The 25,822-nt window shown below is 36.4% G+C and overlaps 1 long non-coding RNA gene across 1 annotated transcript; it reads left to right on the top strand.

Annotated features, from left to right (window-relative positions):
* Positions 1–4,306: 4,306 nt before the first annotated feature.
* On the top strand, positions 4,307–5,451 carry LOC127080488 (uncharacterized). The gene is made up of 2 exons (XR_007788023.1): positions 4,307–5,047; positions 5,139–5,451. It is a non-coding gene; the product is annotated as an uncharacterized LOC127080488 (long non-coding RNA).
* The last annotated feature ends 20,371 nt before the right edge of the window (positions 5,452–25,822 follow it).

Here is a 25,822-nt window from a genome sequence, read left to right as displayed (position 1 = left end):
ACCCTACTAAACAACACCTTCACCATTTCACAAATATTTACAAACATTCATAAGCTTTTTCAATTCAATTCAATCTTAAACCTTTTCAAAGAACAAATTTCTTTCATTTCAAAAAGAATTGTTATAATTTGTTCCTTAGCAGTCATACTAAAAGCTTAGAGCATCAGAACTAGGATCAAATCAGATAACATCAAACTACTTCCAAGATATGATTATAACTGTTACTAAAAGCAACCAACAAATTCGTAGTTTTCTACCATGAACTATGGAGCTCTGATTTTCTCATTGTACTATGAGAATACATAGGAACTAGGGTTTGAATCCTTGGCGAACACATTAATTAATAAAATTATTTTCCCCTTTATTAAATTCAATCGCAAGTAACCTTTAGATAATAACACCCATCCACCCAAAGAACAATCAAAATGGTTCCTGTTGAGTACAACAGATGTAAGAGGTGTTAATACATTCCCCTTGCATAACCGACTTCATTACCCTCTTTCTCTTCCCCCTGGGTTTTATCTATATTTTCCCTTTCCTTTGGAATAAATAAAGTTTGGTGGTGACTCTATTGTATTTCAAGCGTGTGATGCGCTTGGGTATTTTTCGTGGCATGACAGTTGGCGACTCTGCTAGGGAGTCCATAAGTAAGTCAAGCCTAGTTTTGGTTGTTTTATTTGTGTGTTTGGTGTTTAGCTTTATTCTTTTACTTTCCATATCTTATTTCATCTTTATTTACTCTTACATGCTTTGCTTTTATTGCTTTTATTGCTTTATATATTTATCATATTTTGAATATCTGTTATATTCTCTGTTATGGGTTGAGGTTTATGATGTTACATGAGAGAAAATCTCTATACCCGAGCTTGAGTATACACACAGGATAGTTAGTGGTAGAGTCATGTTGACCTCCTTGGTGTTATGCCTCGATCGTCGTTAACACGAGACGCCATCCCTAAAGTAGATCCTTTTGGGAGCATCATTGTCCGACGAGTCATTCATTCTAGGTAGTGGTATCTCAAAATGGGTCTGTGACTCTAAGGACCTTTTTAGAAACCTCTTTCTTTGAAGAATATTAGCTACCTATGAGGGGATATGCGTTTACAGGAAACCCAAAACTCTACATACCTTGATTATCATGAATATGTCGGACCTTTGAACCTGCATCAAGAAGTATATTCAGATTATGCAGAATACGACGAACCTTTGAATACATGGATGTTGCATACATGTATGCATTTAATCCACATGAAATTCATTTTAGCATGTACATGATTTTCAAGGAATCCACAATCATCCAGTAATACTAAAATATTCAGTTATAGAAAAATCCGACAGAAGAAACACTTTCTAGTACAAACTCAGGGAACCCAAGCTATATGAGTTAAGGAATATTGGAGCTCACTTAGTTGATGATCACATATATGCCTTCAAGAAGACTTGTGGAAACTTGTGTAGTATTCTTCTTACTAAGGAGGACACTAGCTTGATCCTCGCATTTGCACAGTCCTATGATCCTACTCTGCACTGTTTCACCTTCTAGGATTTCCTATTCGCTCCTACTTTGGAAGAGTTTGATCATATCTTACATATTCCAACCAAATATTAGGTTCCATACATAATCTTGGATGGTTTTCCAGAGTCTGCACTGATAGCTCAAGCTCTTCATCTAAAAAAGGAAATGGTTGAATCTAACATTCGTACCAAAGGCAACACCAGAGGATTTCCCTCAAAGTTTCTGATTGAAAAAGATACCACATTTGCTGATAGTGGAAGTTGGGATGCTTTATATGCCATCTTTTCTCTCCTCATTTATGGTTTGATATTGTTTCTAAATGTTGAAGGCTTCGTTAATAAGGTTGTTGACAACATCTTCTTATCCAGAAATCTTGTTCCCACACTTCTGGGCGATATCTATTTTTCCTTCCATTGGAGGAATAAAAAGAAGGTTGGGATGATCAACTACTACGTTCCTTTGCTTTATAAGTGGCTTCTGACCCACTTACCAAGGAAATGGCATTTTGTTGATAATATGGGAGCTCTGAAGTGGTCTCAAAGGTTTATGTCTTTGAATGTCGATGATATAGTGTGGTACAACCATGGCTATGATGGGATATATAAATTATTTAGTTATGTTGACTTTCATAATGTGCATATCATTGGTACTAAGGGAAGTATTAACTACAATCTTGTTCTTTCATTGCATCAACTTGGTTACCTAGTGGAGAACAAACCTGAGGACGAATTGTTGGAAGAATTTGTGTTAGCTGAAGGGGTTGATGATCCTTAATTGCTGAAATAGATACCTTGTGCATGAGGAAAAATCCACCACATTAGGGAAAAGGAACTTGGAAAACAGAGTTGCATTACTTTGGAGCCTTACACTTATTGGGTCAAGCAAAGAGTCAAAGTCGTAAAACTTCCCTACCCTTGGGAACTTTCCATGAGCCTAAAGCCTCTTATACCTTCTATTGTTCCTATCTCGCAAGTTGACAAGCTTAAGGATGCTATCAAGCTCTTGGAAAAGGAGAATGAAAATTTGCAATCTGATCTTGGTAGATTTACTCAAGAGAAGGAAGATTTGAAGATCAATCTCAACCAGAAGAGAGAGCATACGCTCAAAGTTGTTGAGGTTGCTCAAGATGAACATAACAAGCGAAGAAAGGTGGATGAAGCTCTTAAGGGAAATTATGTTGGCCTCTCTACAAAGAAAAATCAACTTGCTAAGACTCAGTGTCATGCTAGAAAAGTGGTAACCAATTGGAAGCAAACTCTGAAATCTCGCAAAGAGATGGAAGAGAGCTATGAAGGCCAACTCAAAGAACTTCGAGACCAACTGAAAGATTTCAAAGAACAGTTGAAGAAAGAGAAAATAAATGCTAAGAAGCTTGAGGTTTCTCTTTACCGATGTCAATGTGATATCGAAAAGGTTTTTGAAGAAATCATAGAGTTGAAAGGGAAAGCACATTAGAGTTAAGAAGTTATTAATCAACTCAACAAATAAGATTCTTAATGGGAGCGACATTGTCGTTACCTCAAAGTTCTCCTTGATCAGAAATAATCATTTCTACAAATACTCTTACATGGATCTATCCTCACTTTATTGCATAATCTCCTAAATTATGCATAATATTGGAGGGATAAACATGCACACTTGGCTAGGTTTGTTGACCATACAATTGAAGATCTCTCGGGCATGCTGAAGGAAGCTTATGCAAACATGCTTCCACACAATACTCCTAGGGTTGTCTTTCACTTTTTTTTGTAGGGTTGTGATTGAGAGGTTCAAAGTTGATCTTCTTGTAGTTCATCGAGCAAATCCCAGAGTTTTAATAATGTACTCTTTGTTCTTCCCCGGTGAATAAAATGAGTATTTTCCATTATTGGTTATATCTTTTGTCTTATTTTCTGTAATTTTATGTCTACTCATATGCAATTGACAATCCCAGGATTCCCTATAAACTTAAAAATATCATTTTTGCATGCATCCATACGTTCATGCATTCATGCATATCATTCAGGGATGCAGAAAAGTTTATTTCAAAAAAGGGCTCAACGCACAAGGGCGGAGAAAAGAGTATTTGATGTGTTTGGATTGATTTTAAATTTTGAGTTGAGTTATAGATTGATAAGGCGTGACACACAACCAATTTAGCTTGCAAAATATAGTTTTAATTTAGTTTAGAAAATAAATCCATCGTATATACATAGTTATTATTTGTGTTGTTTTTGAATAGTGAATTACAAAGAAATAAATTTGTTTTTTATGATTTAGAAAAAAACTAACTTAAATTAAAATATAATTAAGATAATAACCTAAATTTACATAACTAATCCTAAGTTAATTCACTTAATCATAAATTAATCCTATTTTACCTTAAAAATTACCCTAATGAACTAAGTAATAGTCTAACTGAAATATCAAAAAGAAAAGAAAGAAGTAAAAGAGAAATAAGAAATAATAAGGTTGGGGATGCAGAAGCCTTTGGGCTGGTAAACTGAGGGGTATGGGATAGAAAAAGTGCTAATCCTAGTAGTTGAAAGGCCCAATGCGCTGGTCTTAGGTCCATGGGAGAGAGTCAAAGGTTGACTCTCTCTAGGGCGTTAGATCCTAATCCAATAGATCAGATGATAACTCATCACAAACATCCACTTAGCATACCAGTCAAGGTAACCTGAAAGAAAGGTTGAGATTGGAAGTCAATAAAGGGAAGACGATAAGAACACACACACTAGATGAGTCAAAGTCATCTAATCGCGCAGCCATCAGGGGGCCACGTGTTGATGATCTGGCGCCCAACCTAGGGAGTATTAAAACCCCTTTTCCCAATTTTCATTTTATTTTCTCCTCTTTTCTTCTCTCACTCCTATCACTCTTTCAGACTCCTTTTCTCTCTTACTTCCATGCTCTCCCTTCTGACTAACATCCCCCACTATTTCTATCCTTAGCACCATCGTGACCCTCAGATCTCTGGTTGAAGTTCAACCTAGATCTTCAAACATTCAACCTTAGCCCTTATAACCCTACCCAATTGATGAACCCTAACCATTGACTTCATCCAACTCCATGAACCCTAACACAAACCTAGTAGAATCCTAACGACCTAAGAACCCAAACCCATGAACCCTAATAATCTAAGAACCCTAACTCATGAACCCTAACTCATGAACCTTAACCCATGAATCCTATCAGCCTAAGAACCCTTACCTTGGAGAATATGAATCTTCATCTCCGTCCTTCGGCCAACCACTCACCTAACCCAAATTCTCACCTTCCTCACCCAAATCCATCCAAACTTGAGTCCTGGCCATAAATTCAAACACTTTGCTAATGAATTAAACCCTCAAATTCGAAAATCAATCAACAAAATCTCATACTCTAAGAACCTAGAGCCCCTTCTGGATGACCCTAAACCAAACCCTAACCCACATTAAAACAACACAAATCACCAACAAATATTAATATACATTCCATCTCATCTAAGAAACAACAAAAGAGTAAGTATCAATGTCTACCAACCTATAGAGATAAGGATCTCTGGTAAAGGTAAAATTTCCAACTTTCCTGATTCTTTTTTTTTCTTTTTGTTTTCTCTTCCTCTGACTCCCTTTGTCTGTCTTTTTTTTGTACGTTCCAGGTGGTTGAATAGAGGTTGATGCTCAAGTCAACTTAGGGTTTCTATGTGAAACCCTAAATGCTTCAATCGGAGCTTTGGTGTTTTGGTTGGGATTCTGCAGCAACTTAGGGTTTTTTGTTCTAATTTTTTCCGTCCTTTTTTAGTTTTTGTCTTAGGCTTTTATAATATTTAGAATTAGGTCATAAATTATGTCTGATTGATTTGTTTAGGAAAGATTTTATCAGATTAGATTCAATCTATTGTAATTGCTCAAACCCATGGGCCTTTGATGTATGTGGACGAATTTTCAATTTAATCTTAGTTTTCCAATGTATCTGCAATCTGATTTTAGAAAGATTTTATTTTTTTTCCTTTCAATTTCTTCTTTATTTGATCTCAGATCCACCATAGAGCCAATTAGGGTTTGTGTGTAATTCTGGACTTTTGGGCTTTGACCGCGTTTGACTTGGACACAAGGTTTGACCAGATTCATTCCCTTAGAAAAGTAACTGGTAAAAAACCCTAAATGACACTAATAAAAATAATTTTAATAACAACACTAATCTAATAAAATCCGAAAAATACTACTACTAATAATAAATATTTTGCCAATTCATCTTAACAATAAAAAGAGGTTACTTAAATATTCTAATCTAGCAATCTATTCTAATTAAACAATAAGAATAATAATCTAGATAATAATATCTAACTAATAATAATATTTGATAATAATATTTTTGTACTAATGATCTATTAATAATACTTAATAAAATAATCTAACTAGATAAGTTCTAATAATATTACTAATGATATTTAAATATCAAATAATATTTTACTAATATATTGTAATTAACTACTAATTAAAAATAATATAACAATATCTAATAATTTGTCTATCAAATAATAAGATTAATATTAAAGTAAAAAAAACCAAAATAGCAACACCCATCACAAAATGAGAACAAACCTTTAAAAGAGGATGAAAGGTCAAAATGGTCCTCCTTAATGCCTTGTACCCCAACTTAAATGGATTGAGTCTGACTAAAGGTACTCAGACCTGCCCTAAAAAGAGTTATCAAAATTAGGGATACAACAGATGTCCCTATTTAATCACCTTTAACATGAGATGATGATGATGGTGAGTCTTCATCTTCTCGTGGTGGAAGAAGATTAAATACAAAGAGAAACCCTAATTTTGTCCACGAGGTAAGAAAGTATACTAAATAATAGAGTTTATGGGGATTCGTAATGACTCGACGAATCTCATATATGATACTCTGATGATACTCACAAAATCAATATGATGGGACTCCAACTCTGATAGAACTCACATAATACTCATGATGGAACTCAATTCTCTGAATAACTCCCTTGGGGGACCCGTGCAATACTCTTGATGGGACTCAGTGGGACTCTAACCATCCTTGATGGTATTCACGTAGGACTCGGGTGGAATTCAAATTAAACTCATAAAGTTGATATGTTGGAACTCAATCTATTTGATGGGGCTCAAACCTTTTTCTCGACGGGATACATCCCGAGTGAGGGATAAAACTTCTTACAGGCCATGTCCCATATGAGCGTTAGGCCGATAAGCTAGGGATATGAGAGGTGAGAATCTGCTCACTGGTTGGTAATGATCATTCAGGATGACCTTCTATTGGGGAGGCTCTCTTGAAGACTCACTGGGAGTGAGTTTGGTGGGGAAAACCTTTTTTTGAAAAGACTATGTGCATATGTTACTTACTAGGGAAGGCCAATACACATTCCTTCTTGGGGAATTGTACTGGTATAGGTAGGGACTTCCTGTGCGATAGACTTACTAAGGATAAATATGGATAAGCCTTAGGTGGAGAGTTTGTCACCAACTTAGTTAGGGACTGGACTTCTAAGAGCAGTCATAAATCTTTTGTTTAAGTTATGTATGCATTTTTGTGGATGCATGTTATGAATTGATGCATATGTTTATGAATGATGTGTTCTTTAGGATTATGCCTCTTTTTATGATATGCACAAAGAATGCATGAAATTGCGGGAACCAGTGTTTTTGTAACATTCCGACCCTCCGACCTTTGAGACTCTGGTGTGACCGTGGAACAGGTCGTGATGCTCTTGATGTCTGGAAGTGTGCCCTATGACTTGAAAGGAATAAACTTCTGTGTTTATTAGGTTGTGGCTGTTGATTAAAGACCGCGTGTCTTGATTGGTATGTAGTGGTGGAAGCCTACGGTCCCTTTGATGTTTCAAAGTAAAATACGTCTTCAAAAGTTTTTTATTATGCCTAATGTTTCAATGCATTATTCATAAATAATTAACACTTTGTAATCAAGCAGCAAGAATTTGAAAAACAAAGAATAAGGCTAAAAAAGCTTTATTTATTGAGATTTTGACCTGTAAATGGGTGATATTACACGAAGAAGCAATTCCTGTGAGAGAAGATTACTAAAAAAGTGAAAGATGGCAATAAATAGATTATTCATGCTCCTACTAAACCCAACACATGCTACTATCCCTAGGGATTCGAGGTCACAATACTTCGCTTCTGAAGACGATGGTTGGATCGATTGCGTCTATCGGAGTTCCTGTTGTAGTATAGGCTCAAGTGTGCAGTCATATGCCTTTTGGATATCCCTAATTTTTTCTTGGACCTCTCTTTTCGAGTCTTAGTCCACTGGGATTATATACCATTTTCTGCCTAAACCGCCCTTTTTGGGTTTTCGGCATATTAATTTTTATTTTTTTGTAAGTCCCTAATTTTTTCCAAGATTGCTTATTCGAGTTTTAAATCCACCGGGACGCCCTAATTTTTGCCTAAGCCATCCTTTTGGATTTTCGACTCAGCAATCTCTTTCTCCTCTTTTTCTAGGCATAGTATATTTTGACTGTGTCGGAGTTCACCGGTAGTGGTAACTCCTCTCCATCCATGGTTGTGATTATTAGGGCTCCGCTAGAGAACGCCATTTATTATTTGGGGTCCAATTTCCGCGAGAATCCTTGTGAATGGGTAATATCTTTTTCAACACTAAGTCTCCTTCTTCGAACCAACGAGAACAAACTTTCTTTTCAAACGCTTTCTTGAGCTTCTGTTGATATAATTTCCCATGACACAATGTAGTCATATGTTTCTCTTCTATGAGGTTTAATTGGTCCAACCTTATTTGTACCCATTCCACCTCCTCCAATTTGGTCTCCGTCAGGATTCTCAATAAGGGGATCTCAACTTCAATAGGAAGTACTGCCTCTATGTCGTATACCATAGAGAGATGGATTTCCCCTGTCAAAGTACAGACTAAATTTCTCTAGTCATGTAGTGCGAAAGATTTTGGATAATGTTCTTGATATACTTTTTGGATGCTTCTATGACACCATTTATCTTTGTTTTGTAAAGTGACGAGTTATGGGGTTCAATTTAAAACTCTCGCATAACTCCTTCGTCATCTTGTTATTGATATTCAACCTGTTATCAGTGATAATCTTGTTGGGAATGCCATAGCGAGAAATAATCTCTTTCTTAATAAACCAGGTGATCACTTGTTTTGTCACGTTGACGTAGGAAGCATCTTCTACCCACTTGGTGAAGTAATCAATGGCAACCAGTATGAACTGGTGTTTGTTTGCATCTTTTGGTTCAATCATCCCAATCACGTCTATTCCCCACACAGAGAAAGACCATGGAGTAGACAAGACATTCAAGGGAGTAGGTGGTACATGAACTTTGCCTGCATAAATCTGACATTTTTGGCACTTCTTGATGTATTTGAAATAATCGTTTTCCATAGTTAACTAGTAATAGCATGCTCTGAGAATTTTCTTAGCCATTGTGTGTCCATTGGCATGGGTTCCAAAGGATTACTCATGGATCTCCTTGATGAGCATGTTTGCTTCGTGTCTATCCACGCATAATAGCATGACCATGTCGTAATTTTTCTTGTAGAGTATATCACCATTGAGGAATAAATTGGAGGCCAGTCTTCTGAGGGTTTTCTCATCCCCACTTGAAGCACCTGCAAGGTACTCTTGTTTCTGAAGGTAACACTTAATGTCATGGAACAAAGGCTTATTGTCAGGTCCCTCTTCAATTGTTGCGCAACATGCTGGTTCATTCCTTTAACTTATTTTTATGACCGGGGCTTCATTATGGGAGTTCACCTTGTACATTGATGATAATGTAGCCAAAACATTTTCCATCTGATTTTCTTCCCTGGGAATGTGGTGAAAGGTAATTTTCTTGAAATTCTTCATCAATTCCACGACTCGATCACGGTATGGGATCAACTTATGGTGACAGGTTTCCCATTCTCCTTTCACTTGATAAATGACTAGTGTTGAGTCTCCATATGCCTCTAGGATCTTGATCTTGAGATCTATAGAAACTTCAATACACACCTTGTATTCTGCCAAATTGCTTGTGTAGTTAAAGCATAGTCTAGCTGTAAAAGGAGTGTAACTACTCTCTGGAGAGATCAAAACATCGCTAATTCCATGCCCCATGGAATTTGATGCACCATCGAACACAAGCTTCTATCGATATTTTGGTTCAGTTTCTTAGTTGTCACTTGTGACCTTCTTGTTATGTAGAACCATAATATCTTTACCAGGAAAGTCTATATCGGCTGATAATCCTCTACTGGTTGGTGGGCAAGATATTCTGACAATACATTCCCTTTTATCGCCTTTTGGGTAACATATTGGATATCATATTTAGATAATAACATCTTCCAGCGGGCGATATTTCCAATCAGAGCGGGTTTCTCGAATATGTATTTGATGGGATCCATCTTTGATATCAACCACGTGGTATGAGTCAACATGTATTATCTTAGGCGTCGGGCGGCCCATGCTAGTGCACGACATGTTTTCTCTAGTAGGGAATATCTTGATTCATAATCAATGAATTTCTTACTAAAGTAGTAGATATCATGTTACTTTATGCCAATTCCATCATGTTGCCCCAACACACAATCCATCAAACCATTAAGCACTGTTAGGTACATAATGATAGGTTTCCTCGGGACTGGTTGTACTAAGATTGATGTCTCTTACAAGTATTCCTTGATTCTATCAAAGGCATTTTAACAACCTTCATTCCATTCAATCGCTTGATTCTTCCTTAGTAATTTGAAGATTGGTTCACAAGTGGTCGTAAGGTGTGAGTTGAACCTAGTAATGTAGTTAAATCTCCCTATGAACCCACAAACTTCTTTTTCCGTCCTCGGAGCTGGCATATCTTGGATGGCTTTTACTTTGTCGGGATCAACTTTAATTCCTCTCTGGATGATTATGAACCCCAACAATTTTCCTGATCTGATTTCAATAGTGCATTTTGCAGGACTCATACGTAACTTGAATTTCCTCAGACAATCAAACAACTTCTATAAGTTGACTATGTGGTCTTCTTCATTTTGTGACTTGGCAATCATATCTTCGATGTAGACCTCTATCTCTTTGTGAATCATATCCTGAAAGAGAGTCACCATCGCCCTTTGGTATGTTTCCCCAGCGTTTTTCAACCCGAAAGGAATTACCTTGTAACAGAAGGTGCTCCAAGAAGTGATAAACATGGTTTTCTCCATGTCCGCGAGAGCCATCTTTATCTTGTTATAACCGGAGAATCCATCTATAAATGAGAAGATCCAAAATTGAGCAGTGTTATCCACCAGCACATTGATGTGAGGTAGAGGGAAGTTGTCTTTAGGATTGGCTCTATTCAAATCTTGATAGTACACACACATTTTGACTTTACCATCTTTCCTCGGGTCTGGCACGATGTTAGCAACCCACTATCGAAATTTTGCAACGGCTAAGAACCCTGAGTCAAACTGCTTTCTGACTTCCTCTCTGATTTTGAGGGACATGTCAGGTCTACTCCTTCTCAATTTTTGCTCTACTGGCGGGTACTCTGGTTTTAGATATGGCTTGTGTACGATGGTGCTCGTGTCCAGTCCTGACATTTCTTGGTATGACCAAGCAAACACATATGCGTACTCACATAGGATTTCAACCAATCTTTTCTTGATTTCCTCATTTAGGGAAGCACCGACCTTAAGCTCTTTTCTTATGTCTTCAGTTGCCAGATTGATCACATTCACTGGTTCCTGATGAGGCTAGATTATTTTATCCTCATATTTCAACAATCTGGCTAACTCTTCAGGGAGCTGACAATCATCCTCATCACGTTCTTCCGCTTGGTTAATTAGGAATTATAAGTTAAAAGGAATTGTAGCAGTGTTGTTTTTAACAGGTTCATTAATTAATATGCATGAGGAGGATTTTTATTTATTATTATTTTTAGTATTAAGTGCTAGGAATGATAGTGTATTAAAGAATATTGCTATCTTTGAAATACTTAAAATGAAAGAAAAGGGAGCTCAATTGAAAACAAAATGCAATTTATTGATAAATAATTCATTAAAATAAAAGGGGCCGTATAAAGTTTATCCATTTTCATTGGGAAGAGCAAAGGATTTATTATTATTTTTAGAAACCAACATATTACTTTGAATTAGAAATCATCTCAAGAATCTCGACGAACTTCCAATTGTTGAGCATAGCGTCTGGTAAGCAGTGACACACCAAGTTGGGCATCTCTTCATTTTTTTCTCCAACCGCAACCACACGATCTTCACTTTTGTATCCAGAACTATGTACAGTTTCTTGAAGAGTTCAAACCTTATTTTGATTGGTCTTCTAAACCTCTTTATTGACTGGTTCATAACCCAGCCGAACCGATCCTTCTTCTCATGTAGCTCCAACAGCATGCCCCAACCCATTGCATCCCCTCTCTTATTTAGATTTGAAACTTCCCCCATGAAAGACTGACTTCTTGTTCTTCGAGGCGTCTTGTTTTCGACTGACCGCCGCGATTTCCAAGGCTTGGAAAGGTATTTCCATAGTTTCCCCATCTGTTTCAATATATTTGAACTATGAGAGGTGGTTAATGTCGCATCTCAAAAAATACGATCCATCGCGATGGTCGTGGAAAAATTTATTCGAACAGAGTCGCCACCGAACTTTATTTATCCCAATGAAGGAATAGGAAAATCTCGATAAAACCTTTAAAAATAGAATAATGGTCGTCGCAACCATATTCGGGTTCGAGAGTCGATTACGCAAGGGGAAGGTATTAGCACCCCTCACGTCTGTTGTACTCAATGAGAACCTTTTAGTTCTAATTAACGATTTGAATGTTAGCTTATGTTGTTTGTTTTCTTCGAGTGATAAGAATATCGAAAAAAGATGGACGGAAACCTCAGAAGAGGGAAAAGGGAGGTTTTTTATTAGTGTGCTCGCCGAGATCTCGCAATCTCGTGCCTACGTATCCTTATGGTGCAATAAGGAAATCAGAGCATTCGTAGTTCGGGGAACTACGGTTTGTTGGGGTCTTTTAATGAACGACCATTTAGATCGCATTCTAAAGGCTAAACGTTGACTTGTTTACTCTCGACGGAGACTTAAGCATTAGTTTGTTGTGCGTGTTAGAAAGAATTAAACAGTGATATTTTTTTTAAAAGAGTTGAGTTATCGATCGCTCGGGGGCGAGAAATTGGGTTTAATGTGTTTGGTATTTTAGAAGAACGACAAAAGATTGAGCAATGTGGTGCATACCAATCGTTCAAATCTTTTGAGGAATAACAAGGCGAACGCCTTCTACTCCCTTTTTCGTTTAAATTATTATTGAAAGTTTCTTTGCGGAAATCGAATACGCGCGGTAGTGAGGCGAGCGCCTCCCACTTTCTTATTCAAGGAACAATGAGGCGTACGCCACCCATTCCTTTATCCAAGTTTAATTAAAGTGTATTAATCGGAAGACGAAAGTTTGAGCAATATGGCGAGCGCCAATCATCCAAATATTCGAGAGATAGTTAAGCGAACGCTTTTTATATTACTTTTCATCCGAAGTTTAAATTATGAAAGAATATTCTTTAGAAGTTATGTGTGATTTGAAAAATGATTTGAATTTGTACGATTAAGGTTATAATCGGAAGTCGGCAATTTGAGCAATGTGGCGAGCGTCAATCATTTAATTATTCGAGAGATGGTGAGGCGAACACCTCACATCCTTTTTTTTATCCGAAGTTTAGAAAATAATTTTTTTAGAAGTTATATTGATTCAGAAAAAGATTTGAATTCGCATCGGTGTGAAGTTAATCGAGTTTTAAATGAAACACTTGGCATTGAACCAAGGTTTTGTTTATGAATAAGATTGGAAGAATTTAGTTTGAAAATGATTATGAAATTGAATGAAATGTTGGTGAGGTTGAATTTGTTTATTTACATGCGAGATAATATGGACATAAATGTTTAGTTATCTAGTTAATTGACTAAACATGTTGCCATTGACTAAACAATTAATCAAATAATCTATATAGAAATGAAAAATAAATTAATCAAATAATTTATAATCAACTAACCAACTAAATAAACAAACATTTAATTACTATTTAAAATTAAATAAGGAAGTAATAAAAAGAAATTAAAAAATGTGGAGAAGTGCATACATGGTCATGGGTTGAAAATGCAAAAGGGAATCGGGCCTAACCTAATTGATGACATTAACCCTAATATTCACTAAAATAAATGATAAAAAAACAAAAGTTAACAATTATATGAAAATTAACTCCACTCATTACAGCTTCAGATGTTTCTTAATTTCTCACCGTAACCAAATCCGGAAGTGACACATGGGGGAAATCATAAAGAGAATAAAGCAAAATTAATATCCTCTCTTTCGATGTATCATGCAGAAGAAAAATATAACTTCCCACTGTTTTTCTCAGAACAACAACCAAATGCATTTCCTTCCAAAATCAATCCCTACTCTCATCTCAAAAACTAAAAAAACAGTAAAGTATGAAAGTGTCTTTTTGATGTATCTTTGTAAACACCATAATTCTTCATCCAAAGTTTAACACAACATAACAAATGAAGTAGAAAACCAGTTTTTAATCGGAATACAAACACCACTTCTTAAACAAAAACACTCCAGTTTTTTTTAAAACAAAGAATCAACACAAACTTTATGAACACATAATAAAATGGAAAAAAATCTACCGAGTTCGTGTACTGCTCTTGGTAATGTGAATTCACTGAGTCGTTGTGTTTGTTGGTAATGTGTAACCAGTGTTGGTATGTTGTGATACCTGAACTCTGTGATGGCAATGATGTGTGGAGGACGGGCGATGATATAAATCCAAGTCGTATTGTTGTTGAGGTTGAGCTTTATTGTTGGAGTGTTGTTGCTCGTCGTGGTGATGACGATTCTCTGCACGGGTTTTCTCTACCATGTCAAAAATGAGTCAACAAGTTTCTCATATTGCCTTAGCTTCTGACCGAATCTTAGAAATTCTAAACACAACTCGAACCAACCGCGTAGCGCTTCAACATCTATCGCACTGAAGCATCCACAACATTCCAAACTCACGACCTTAAAGAATCGAACTTGCGGCTTACCGAAATAACATTGAAACCGAAACTGTTGATTTCCTAAAAAAATTACATTTACTTGATAACAGAGCTACACGGAGGTGAAAGATTTATTGTTTGATGGTTTTATAATGATGGCATCAATGTTAAAATTACGGGTGGAGAAGAACAGTGAGGTTGAGATCATTGAGAGGTTCACGGTGGAAGTGGTAAGATGGTGGTTCGGAGTGAAATTGTGGTTTAGAAGTGGATCGGCGGTTGGGTTTTGGGTAGATCGGTGGGTGGAAAGTTGTTATGTCGACGGTGATGGTTTTATGCGGGTGATGAGAGGCGTTGAATGGTCACCGATGGTGGGTTTAGAAGAAGAAGAAGGGTTGGTTGAATGAGGGGTATGGTGTGTTGGAAGATGGTTCGTCTTTTTGTGGAAATGTTGTTGCCGACGGAAATAGAGAGTAAGGTGGTTATAGTGGAGGAATTTGTGAAGGTGACAGTGTTGTGACGGAGGATGATTGTTGTTTTGTGTCGAAGATGAAAATGAAGAGGTTGCGAGAAAATAGGTGGGGTCAGTCTGAGTTGATGGAAGGCAGTTGGAAGAAGAAACGATTTTGGTGTTGGGTTTTTTGGTGATGGAAGAATGAGATGATAGGAAGAGGAAAAGGTCTCCCCGCATCCGCCAGACCCTCTTTCTTCTTCTTGGATTTAATTCACTTTTTCTTTATTTCTAGTGGACCCTTGTTCCCAATCTCTCCTTACCAGTTTTTTATTTTTCTTTTTCAACGCTCAAAGAGAGACGTTGGAGAGGTTACATGTGGGCTTCCTTCTTTGTCCACTAGTGGTGAGAGAATCTTCTAGGGGATTTTGAAAATCTGAGCTAATATCCTCCTTCTCTCTCTGCCCATGCGTCCCCCATTATTTTTTAAAATTCATGTTATTATTATTTTGATTGTTTATGATTGGTAAGATACACACATGGATAACTTATTATAAACCCTTGATTAATCTCGATTTAACGATCGAGATTAGATCAAAGAAACACAAATGCCAACTAATTCTAAAGATGTCAAAATTACCTTTTCTAAATGATTTAATTGGTTTAAAATAATTTAAATCAATTAAATCAAATAGAATTCACAATTTCTAAAGTAAATGTGATAAAAATAAAATGAAGACATGGTCATTCCTATTTAAATTTTCTGAATATTTTGATGAAAGAATAAAACTGAAATGATTGAAAATGAATAAATGTTAGGCGAAAATTTGCTCGAAAAATTAAATCTAACGCACTAAAATGATCAGCACGAAATATACTTAATGAAAAAATACAACGTTTCTTTTAATTTTGAAATAAATTTTCACCGGTTAAAAGGCTCAGACGAATTAAAATGAAGCTGAAAAGTCGTCAAAAAGTATAACAAACACATCAGGTTAAACTATGCAAACCGTAGATTAATAGTACTGGTGTCTGCAAGTTTAATTTTAAAATTTTTACCCGCTGATTTTGCACGTACTTGAGAAATGATTTAACCAATTTGTCTATATTTTCAATAATTTATTCCGACTGATATTTTAAGTATATTCATGATGAAATGCATGTTATGTTATACAACTGATGCAAACTGAAAATAAAATTGAATTTATGAAAGTTTTAAAATGTCCGGACAAAATTGGGGTATGACAGTTAATAAACTAGTCCTCCTCGCCCTCGACAATTATCAATTTATCACCCACTATGAATTTCAGCATTTGGTGAAGTGTAGAAGTGATGTCCCTTGCAACATGTATCCAAGGTCGTCCTAGAAGAAAACGATAAGATGGATTAATGTCCGTCACTTGGAAGGTAGTCATAAATGTATGTGGCTTAACCATCATTGGTAGATCGACTTCCCCAATTACCATTCTTTTTGAATCGTCGAAAGCTTTGACGACCAACGTGCTAGTTTTCATGAAAGTTCGCAATGTGTTTGATTTCATGAGAGTGTTTATAGGCATGACATTCAGAGATGAGTCGGTGTTTACTAATATTCTCGAGAGGATACTATCTTGGCACTTGACTGATATGTGTAAGGCCTTATTATGGGCCTTCCCTTCTAAAGGTAATTCGTCACTACTGAACCCTAAGCAACTGCTGGCAGTAACGTTAGCTACTACTCCATAAAATTGATCCACCGTTATGTCACTGGTGACATGCTCCTCGTTCAGGATCTTTAATATAGCTCCCCTATAAGCTTCTGAACTTAGCAACAAAGACAATATAGAGATCTTAGAAGGTGTTTGGTTTAATTGATCCACCATCTTATAGTCACTCTTTTGACAAGTCTCATTAACTACCCAGCCTCTTCTTGAGGTACAATCTTCTTGAAGGGTCCCTCCCCTAAACTTATGGCCTCTTTTCCCTTTGAACTCTCGAGGATGTTCTTCTTTGGTGATTGTTTGGTGGCGAACACTCTTCCACTATGAGTCATGCCTCTGATACTGGCTATATTAGTAACTGCTGGTTCTAGAACTAGTGGTTTCTCTCCCACATATGTCGTGGTATTATAGTTATACAATACTAATTTAGTACTTTCAAATGGGAATGATGCGGGAACATGGAAGACAATAGGGTCTACTAGTGACACTGATATTTGAACAAGTCTCTAAACTGGAATCTGAAAGGATATCATAACAGGTATCTGAATCGGTGTTTGAATCTCTCTCCTTTTATAAGGGATCTCAATGGGCATGTGCCCATGTGATTCTATGGCTGGAATATCCTCCACTTTCTTCGAGTATATGATTTGAACCAAACCTTGGTCCATCATTTACTGAAGACACTTTTTCATTTTCTCACATTTGTCAGGATTAAAAGATAAACTTCACAGTCAGTGTGAAACTTTTCAAATAACTCATAACCAATCAATTTTTCGCGTATCCTAGTCATATGAGTTTTCACTTGATCTACCTCCCTGATTAGGACGTTATCTTCTGACCCTTCGATGGCATTGACAGTTGGGCCATTATGCTCGGACAAAGGATTATTCTTCATGTTCAAATTTTCTTCAGTGAAAGAAATAATCTTATGATTGAGAAAATCTTGTACCTTGAATTTGAGATCCAAACATTTATCAGTAGTATGCCCCTGTGAGCCAGCATGATAGTCCCATCTAGCATCGACATCAAAGTTACGAGGAGGTGGTCTTGGTACATGCAAGAGGGATTAGGCTCCACTAACTCTCTTTGAATTAAATAGGGCAATATCTGAGTATATGTCATAGGTATGGAGTCGAACTACTTATCGGGCCTCTGCTGACTCCTTTGTGGATACCCATTCTGTTGTGGATGATTTTGTGGAGGCAACGTTCTGAGTTGCTGAGATTGAGGCATAGGGTATGCCTGCTACGATATTAACCTGGATCTACCGTTTCCACATAAGGGTATGGGTAGTAAGGTATCCGAGAAGACCCGATAGTTGTAACAACATTGGTTTAATTCTTCTCCAGGTTATTATTGCTGGATAACTTCTTGGCATTATGTTGATTGGTGGATAATTTTCCGATTTTCCACTCTTCAAACCATTTTCGATTCTTTCTCCAATTATCACCAGGTCAGCAGACCAAGTTGATATTGTCCCTATCATCTTCTTGTAGTATGGGCCTTGCAGGGTGCCCATGAATATATCGACCGATTCACTTTCAAAGAACGAAGGTTGCACACGAGAATCCAGTTCCCTCCATCTCTGAGCATATTCCTTAAAGGATTCATTGTTCTTTTGAGATAGATTTTGTAATTGTATACGGTTAGGATCCATGTCCAAATTTTACTTGTATTACTTTAGGAAAGCATTAGCAAGGTCTTCCCAGGTTTTGACATGAGTTCTTTACAAATGCATATACTAGTCTAAGGATGCCCCACTTAAACTATCTTTAAAATAATACATCATCAGCTTCTCATTTGCCACATAGGAAGCCATCTTTCTGACAAACATCTATAGGTGGTTCCTAGGACAACTAACACATTTATACCTCTCAAATTCTTGTGCTTTGAATTTATCCGGAACTAAGCACATTTCCAGAGCATCAACTCGAAAGACATTGAATCCTTCTATAGCCCATAGCCTTTCTTCCAACAATTTATACTTGTTGTCGACCCTTGGTCCTCCAATGATAGTGGCTTGGTGGGCCTCTGGCTTAGCCTCTTTAGCCATGTACCTTGGGTCTTCATCTTCGTACTGTTCGCTTAAGTCTATGTAATTGTTATGTGGAACTGATATTGGTGTAGGACGAGGTGCTCCGTTCTAGACCGGAGAAAAAACAAGCCCTTCAAAATGTGGGACGTTCATCTTCAGTTGAGTGGTGTCTGCCTTAGTGCGTTGGAAATCTGAGATGAACTCTTGTAGGAGGTTACCGTCCAAAGGTGGAAGGACAAAAGTGGAGGCATTTGTTTTATTATTAGCCTCATTGTCTCTTGCCATCATGTTGGTAATGGCGCATGTGAGCTGGTCCATTTTGTCCTTCATATCTTCGAAGTTCCCTTTCATTGAGTCTATGTCTTCTCTGAAAGTGACTTGATTCTGCTTAAGTTGTTCCATGGTCTTCTTGTGGTGATCTCGAGTTTGATATGGTCGGTGAGTCAGGTATTCTTATCCAAAGATTCTGAGAAGGATAGGAAAAACGATTTTATTTTCTTTTATGCATGTTGATGTATGTATGTGTATATTTATATGTATTCAAAAATATTTTCACTTTTATTTAAAGGAATTTCAACCATATACTTATTGCAAACAAAATAAGAGTTAATAATGGGAATCCAAATACTTGTTTATTCCATAACTTAAGAATAACGGAAATAATGCTTGTTCACAATTGACATAATGAAAACACACACATTAAGCAAGATTACAAGGAACCAATCTAACAACTTCTTTTTATCCTAGCCCTAAAATCATCCACCATGTATATCCATAGTCTGATGAAGTCGCAAATCTCTTTTGGGGGCTTGAGCATATCCATCATGGCCTCAGCTACCTTGAAGCTTCTAGGTATTTCATCAATCAAGTTATTTAACAATATGACTAGCTTCATATGTTCTTCCCTATGATGTTATGAATTCCTTTTGAGCTCCAGTATGATGCCCTTTTCTTCTTTAATGGTCTCAGACATGGCTTAGTTCTGATTCTCCATGTAGGTACCCACTCTCTCATCTCTTCATATACTTCATCTAGGAGATCAATTTGTCTCTTGACTTCTTCATATGCCTGTCTCCACTTAGACGAGCGTCTTGAGAGTAATCTTTCAGCTTCCCTCCTCTGGTGTTGTTCATCTAAGGACCGAGCTTTAATTTCCCAAAGAGAAATGACGATACCTTGGACTTCTTCTTCCAAACCTTGGACGCATACTTAAAATCCTTCCCTCATTTCTTTCTGTGTTAGTAGAATTCATCCAAATCTCCTTCCACTCATGGCTTTGACACCAAGCTTGATCTAACTCTCTATTGTGCATCTTAAGGCTTGAACTGGAAACTTCCAGCTCAGTGTATACTTGCTCTTTCTCGTCTTCCTCCATTCTGGCTACTTCCTCGCTCTTCTCATGTTGCTCCAGAGCTTGATTAAGGTCTCTCCTTAGAGTTTTCTTCTCACATGAGACCTGGTAAAAAACATTCTATAGGTCCTCTTTTTCCCTTCTAATTAGAAAAATAGTGGTATTAAGTTCCTCCACTTCTTCCATGGAGACCATGACTGGTTCAGGGTCCCTTATCACAACTGGGCGCTCGAGAGTAAAAGGAAATTTCACTTTGCATACCCTTTCATTAATCCACTCAACATAAGGTATGGACAACTCATTCCTAGGCCTTTTTAGGTTACCTCTTCCTCGATTGATATATTTTCTGACGTGAATAAACTTCAAAAGAGTTGGATCCTCCATGGTTGTATTCTATAAAATAAGACCTTCCAACAACTTGTCGTCGGGTTTATAATCCAAAGGGTAACCAAGTTGTCTCATGGCCAAGGTTGGGTTGTAATTTATACATCCCATTGAGCCTATTAGAGGTGCATTTAGGAAATTCCCACAACTCATAATCATATCATCATGATGAAGGATTTCAGGATACCATATGATATTTTTGTCAGTGAGTGAAACCAAATATTGGGCCCACGTATGTCTATTCATAACTTTAATAGTAGACATATCCTTTGCTATGTGGTAGATAAGCTACTTGTAAAGCAGAGGAGCACAACATAACATTATACCCCCATTCTTTACATGCCTTTGATGAAGGGTAAAATACACGTCCGCAAGAAGGGAAGGTGTAGGATCCTCGTCCCTACCACGGTCGAGAACTCATTTACTGTTGTTAGTTCCACAAAATTTTCTTTGCTAGGAAACAAAATTAACCCAAAGATGAGAAGAACCGTGATAGTGTCTAAGGAATCCAAATTATTGGAGGTTGTAAAGTTCATAACCTTCTTTTCTAGGTAGTCCTTAGGGAATCCTTTGAAATCCCCACGAACCTTTAAGTTGGTCTTTAAACAGAAGTACAAATGTCAAGATAATTGGCCATTTCTTCTAGTGTTGGGGTTTATCATACCATATTGAAAATACCACTTGTAGGCTTAGGAGATCTCATGATTTTGATGAATTCCTAAATAGTAAGGGCTATCTGAAAGTTTTGGAACTAGAAGCATCTTAATGTAGGATCGAAGAGTTGTGCCAAAGTTGTTATGTCATCCTTCTGCATTGGGATACTCAGGAGGTCTAAGACCTTTCCATACTCGTAGGTGATGGAGCTCCTTCAGTTTTTAGTCAGTCCCATGATGTAGGCTTTCAGATTCTCTATTACCTTGATTTGGAGAGTCTTCCTTATATTGGATTGCATTTTTTCCTTAGAATATTAACAGTAATTGATGAAGATTCCCTGTAACGAGTGGATGCAGAAAACATTTTAGTGACATCATGATATGATTGTATTAAGGTTAAGGATAGGTTGATAAGGTTAACATGAAGAAAATCACCTAGTTACAAAAGTCTTCCTATGAATGGATGTTTCTATGTTTATACTACCTTATCCCCTCACATATAAGATCAAAAATCTGGGATAAAGAGCCCCAAAGTCATGGACTATACCCATAGTTTCACCATGATAAGGGTATAACCCTAACAGGGTGATCCTTCGGGATAAGTTTCATCTAGGTTGGACCTTAGTATTGACCCTCGTGGATTGACAATATAAGGGCATCCTAGGTGAAATGGATTCTAGATAAAGGTTCCCAAAGTCATGGACTATATCCAAATTATCAGCACCATGAGAGGCTAGCCCTACAATGAAGACAACTTTGGGGAGTCTATTCTGAGTTTACCCCTTATACCCCTGAGAGTTGTGACATCTCATTGGTTAGTACATCGGGCCTACGTCCTAACCTAAAGTTTTCCTCCAAGCTTTGTTTTTAAACTTCACACAAATCATAAAACCCACACATGATATATACAAAAGTAAAATAAAGCATAAATAATAAAAGCATGAAGAATAAATAAATAAAAGCAACCAAAATAAACACAAACAAACAAGCCCTGGAACTAGAGGGTAAGGTGGACTCTCTTTAGGGAAAAAACATTCCCTAGCAGAGTTACCAGTTGTCGTTACGGGAAAATTATAAAGTCGTCACCATCTTTTATTTGTTCCTAAGAAACGGGGGAAATAATGAGAAACCCCTAAAAGGTAATGATAAGACGTTAGGGTTCGGGAGTCTGTTTAGTGAGAGGGGAAGGTACTAGCACCCCTCACCTCCATTGTACTAAATAGAAACCTCCTACAGTTCTAAGGTTACTATGTTTGCCTAAGGTATGTTTGCCCAATTACTTATTTCTTACTTAATGCTTTAATTTATTCATTTACAAAAAAAAATATTTCTATTGTTTTTAAGAGAGATTTAATCATAAAGGGGAAAAAAGAGATCTTTTATGATTGTATTCGCCATGGTTCCAAAGCTCTATGCTTACGTATCCTCAAGTACAATGAGGAATCGGAGTATCATAGTTCGTCTTGAAAATTTTCTGATTGGTTGATTTTATTTGTGAAAAGATCTCAACATACATGGGCATAGAAAAGTTTATTTGAAAAAAGATCTCCACGCACAAGGGCGGAGAAAAGAGTATTTGATGTGTTTTGATTGATTTTAAATTGTGAGTTAAGTTATTGATTGATAAGGCATGACGTCATCCAACCAATTTAGTTTTCAAAATATAGTTTTAATTTAATTTAGAATTTAGAGTCATGATCATATATACATAATATATTATTTTTGTTGTTTTTGAATAGTGGATTACAAAGTAAACTTGTTTTTTATGATTTAGAAAAAAAACTAACTTAAATTAAAATCTAATTATGATAATAACCTAAATTTACTAACTAATCCTAAGTTAATTCATTTAATCGTAAATTAAACATAACTTACCTTAAAAATTACCCTAATGAACTAAGCAATAGTCTAACCAAAATATCAAAAAGAAAAGAAATAAATAAAAGAGAAATAAGAAATAATAAGGCTGAGGGTGTTGAAGCCTTTGGGCTGGTAAAATGAGGGGTATGGGATAGAAAAAAGGCTAAGCCCAATAGTATAAAGGCCTACTGCGTTGGTCTTAGGTCCATGGGAGAGAGTCAAAGGTTGACTCTCTTTGGGGCGTTAGATCTTGATCCAAGAGATCGGATGATAGCTCATCACAAACGTCCACTTAACATACCAACCACGGTAACCTGAAAGAAAGGCTTAGACTGGAAGTCAATAAAGGGAACACGGTAGGCACACACACTGGATAAGTCAAAGTCATCTAATCACATGGCCGTCAGGGGGCACATGTTGATGATCTAGCGCCCAACCTAGGGAGTATTAAAACCCTTTTCCCCAATTTTCATTTCATTTTCTCCTCTTCTATTCTCTCTCTACTATCACCCTAATAGAAACCCAATAGAACCCTAACCTATGAACCCTAACAATATAAGAACCCTAACTCATGAACCCTAACCCATGAAACCTAACAACCTAAGAACCTTAACTCTGGAGAATATGAATCTTTATCTGCCTCCTTCGGCTAACCACTCACCTAACCTAGATTCTCACCTTCCTCACCCAAATCCATCTAGAATTAAGTCCTAACCATAAATCCAAACCCTTTGCTCATAAATCAAACCCTCAAATGCAAAAATCAAACAACAAAATCTCAGACTCTAAGAACCTAGATCCCCTTCTTGATACCCTAAATCGAACCCTAACCCACATCAAAATAACACAAATCACCAACATAGATCAATATACATTCCATCACATCTAAGCAGCAAAAAAAAAGTAAAGATCAAAGTCTACCAACCTACAAAGACGAAGATCTCTCTGATAAAGGTAAAATTTCCACATTTCCTGATTCTTTATTTTTCTTTTCGCTTTTTATTCCTCTGAATCCATTTTCTGTCTTTTTTTGTATGTGCGAGGTGGTTGAATAAAGGTTGATGCTCAATTCATCTTAGGGTTTCAATGTGAAACCCTAAATGCTTCAATCAGAGCTTTGGTGTTTTGGTTGGGATTCTACAACAACTTATGGTTTTTTGTTCTAATATTTTTGGTCATTTTTTCAGTTTTAGTCTTAGGCTTTTATAATAATTAGAATTAGGTCAGAAATTATGTCTGATTGATCTGTTTAGGAAATGCTTTATCATATTAGATTCAATCTAATGTAAATGCTCATATCCATGAGCCTTTGATGTATGTGAATGAATTTTCAATCTAATCTTAGTTTTCAAATGTATATGCAATCTGATTTTAGAAAGATTTGATTTATTTTTCTTTCAATATCTTCTTGATCCGATCTCAGATCCACTGTAGAGCTAATTAGGGTTTATGTGTAATTATGGACTTTTGGGCTTTGAACATGTTTGACTTGGACACAGGGTTTTTAGAAAAGTAACTGAAAAAAACCCTAAATGACACTAACATAAATAATTCTAATAACAACACTAATATAATAAAACATTAAAAAATACCAATGATAATAATTAATATTTTTCTAATTAATCCTAACAATAAAAAGAGGTCACTTAAATATTTTAATCTAGCCATCTATTCTAGTTAAACAATAAAAATAATAATTTATATAATAATACCTAACCACTAATAATATTTGATAATAATACTTCTGTACTAATAATCTATTAATAATACTTAATAAAAAAAATTCTAATAATACTACTAGTGATATTTAAATATTAAACAATATTTCACTAATATATTCTAATTAACTAATTAATTAAAAATAATATAATAATATCTAATAATTTGTCTATCAAATAATAAGATTAATATTAAAGTAAAAAGAGGATGAAGGATCAAAATGGTTGTCCTTTGACCTTTCATGTCATTGGAGCTGCTCATGTGACATGTATGATGAACCCCGATAGATTAAGACCTTGTAGCTTAACTTAAATGGATTTGAGTTTGACTCAAGGTGCTCAAACATTCCTTAAAAAGAGTGGTCAAAATTTGGGATACAACAACCGTCATTATCACGGTTAGAAAGGTTTGTCCCTATTTTCAAGGTCATAAAGTTCTTGTAAAAACCAACTACCATGTTCGACACATCCTTAAGAAACCATACTTGGCAGGAAGAATGGTATCTTGGGTGATGGAACTTTCAGAGTATGACATCTAGTATGTCCCAAGAGGAAGCATCAAGTCCCAAGCTCTGACATATTTTTTTTGGTAGAATTTAGTTCATAAGTGGACAAGGAAGTGTTGTCTGAGTGGACACTATCAGTTGATGGTGCCTAAAATGTAAAAGAAAGTGGAACTGTTATACTATTGGAAGGACCTGGTGACATAGTGGTCAAACAAGAACTGGAGTTTGAATTTAAAACTAGAAATAACCAAGATGAATACAAAGCTCTCATCCCCGTCATGGTTTTCATCTTAGAAAGGGGTGCTTCCAAGTTAAAGGAAAAAAGTGATTCCCAGCTAGTCGCCTATCAATTCTTCGGGGAGTGCCAGGGCAAAGAACCACAACTCATAAAATATCTCAGTAAGGTACAAAATTTATAAACACGCTTTAAATATTTTGAAGTAGAACATATGCCAAGGAGAAAAAATCCAGAGCAGACCTTCTATCTAAGCTTGCTAGCTCGAAGATGGTGGGGGTACAATATTATAGTAATAAAAGAGACTCTCGGTTCCCCTAGTATTAAGATGGACTAGATTTTCACCTTGGAGGTTGCCTTTGAGTCAATTTAGATAATGCATATACTATGTTAACTATAGAAGGACAAAC

The sequence above is a fragment of the Lathyrus oleraceus genome, chromosome 1, assembly GCF_024323335.1.
Source record: "Lathyrus oleraceus cultivar Zhongwan6 chromosome 1, CAAS_Psat_ZW6_1.0, whole genome shotgun sequence".
NCBI classification, from domain to species: Eukaryota; Viridiplantae; Streptophyta; class Magnoliopsida; order Fabales; family Fabaceae; genus Lathyrus; species Lathyrus oleraceus.
This window is presented reverse-complemented; position numbering and strand designations above follow the sequence as displayed.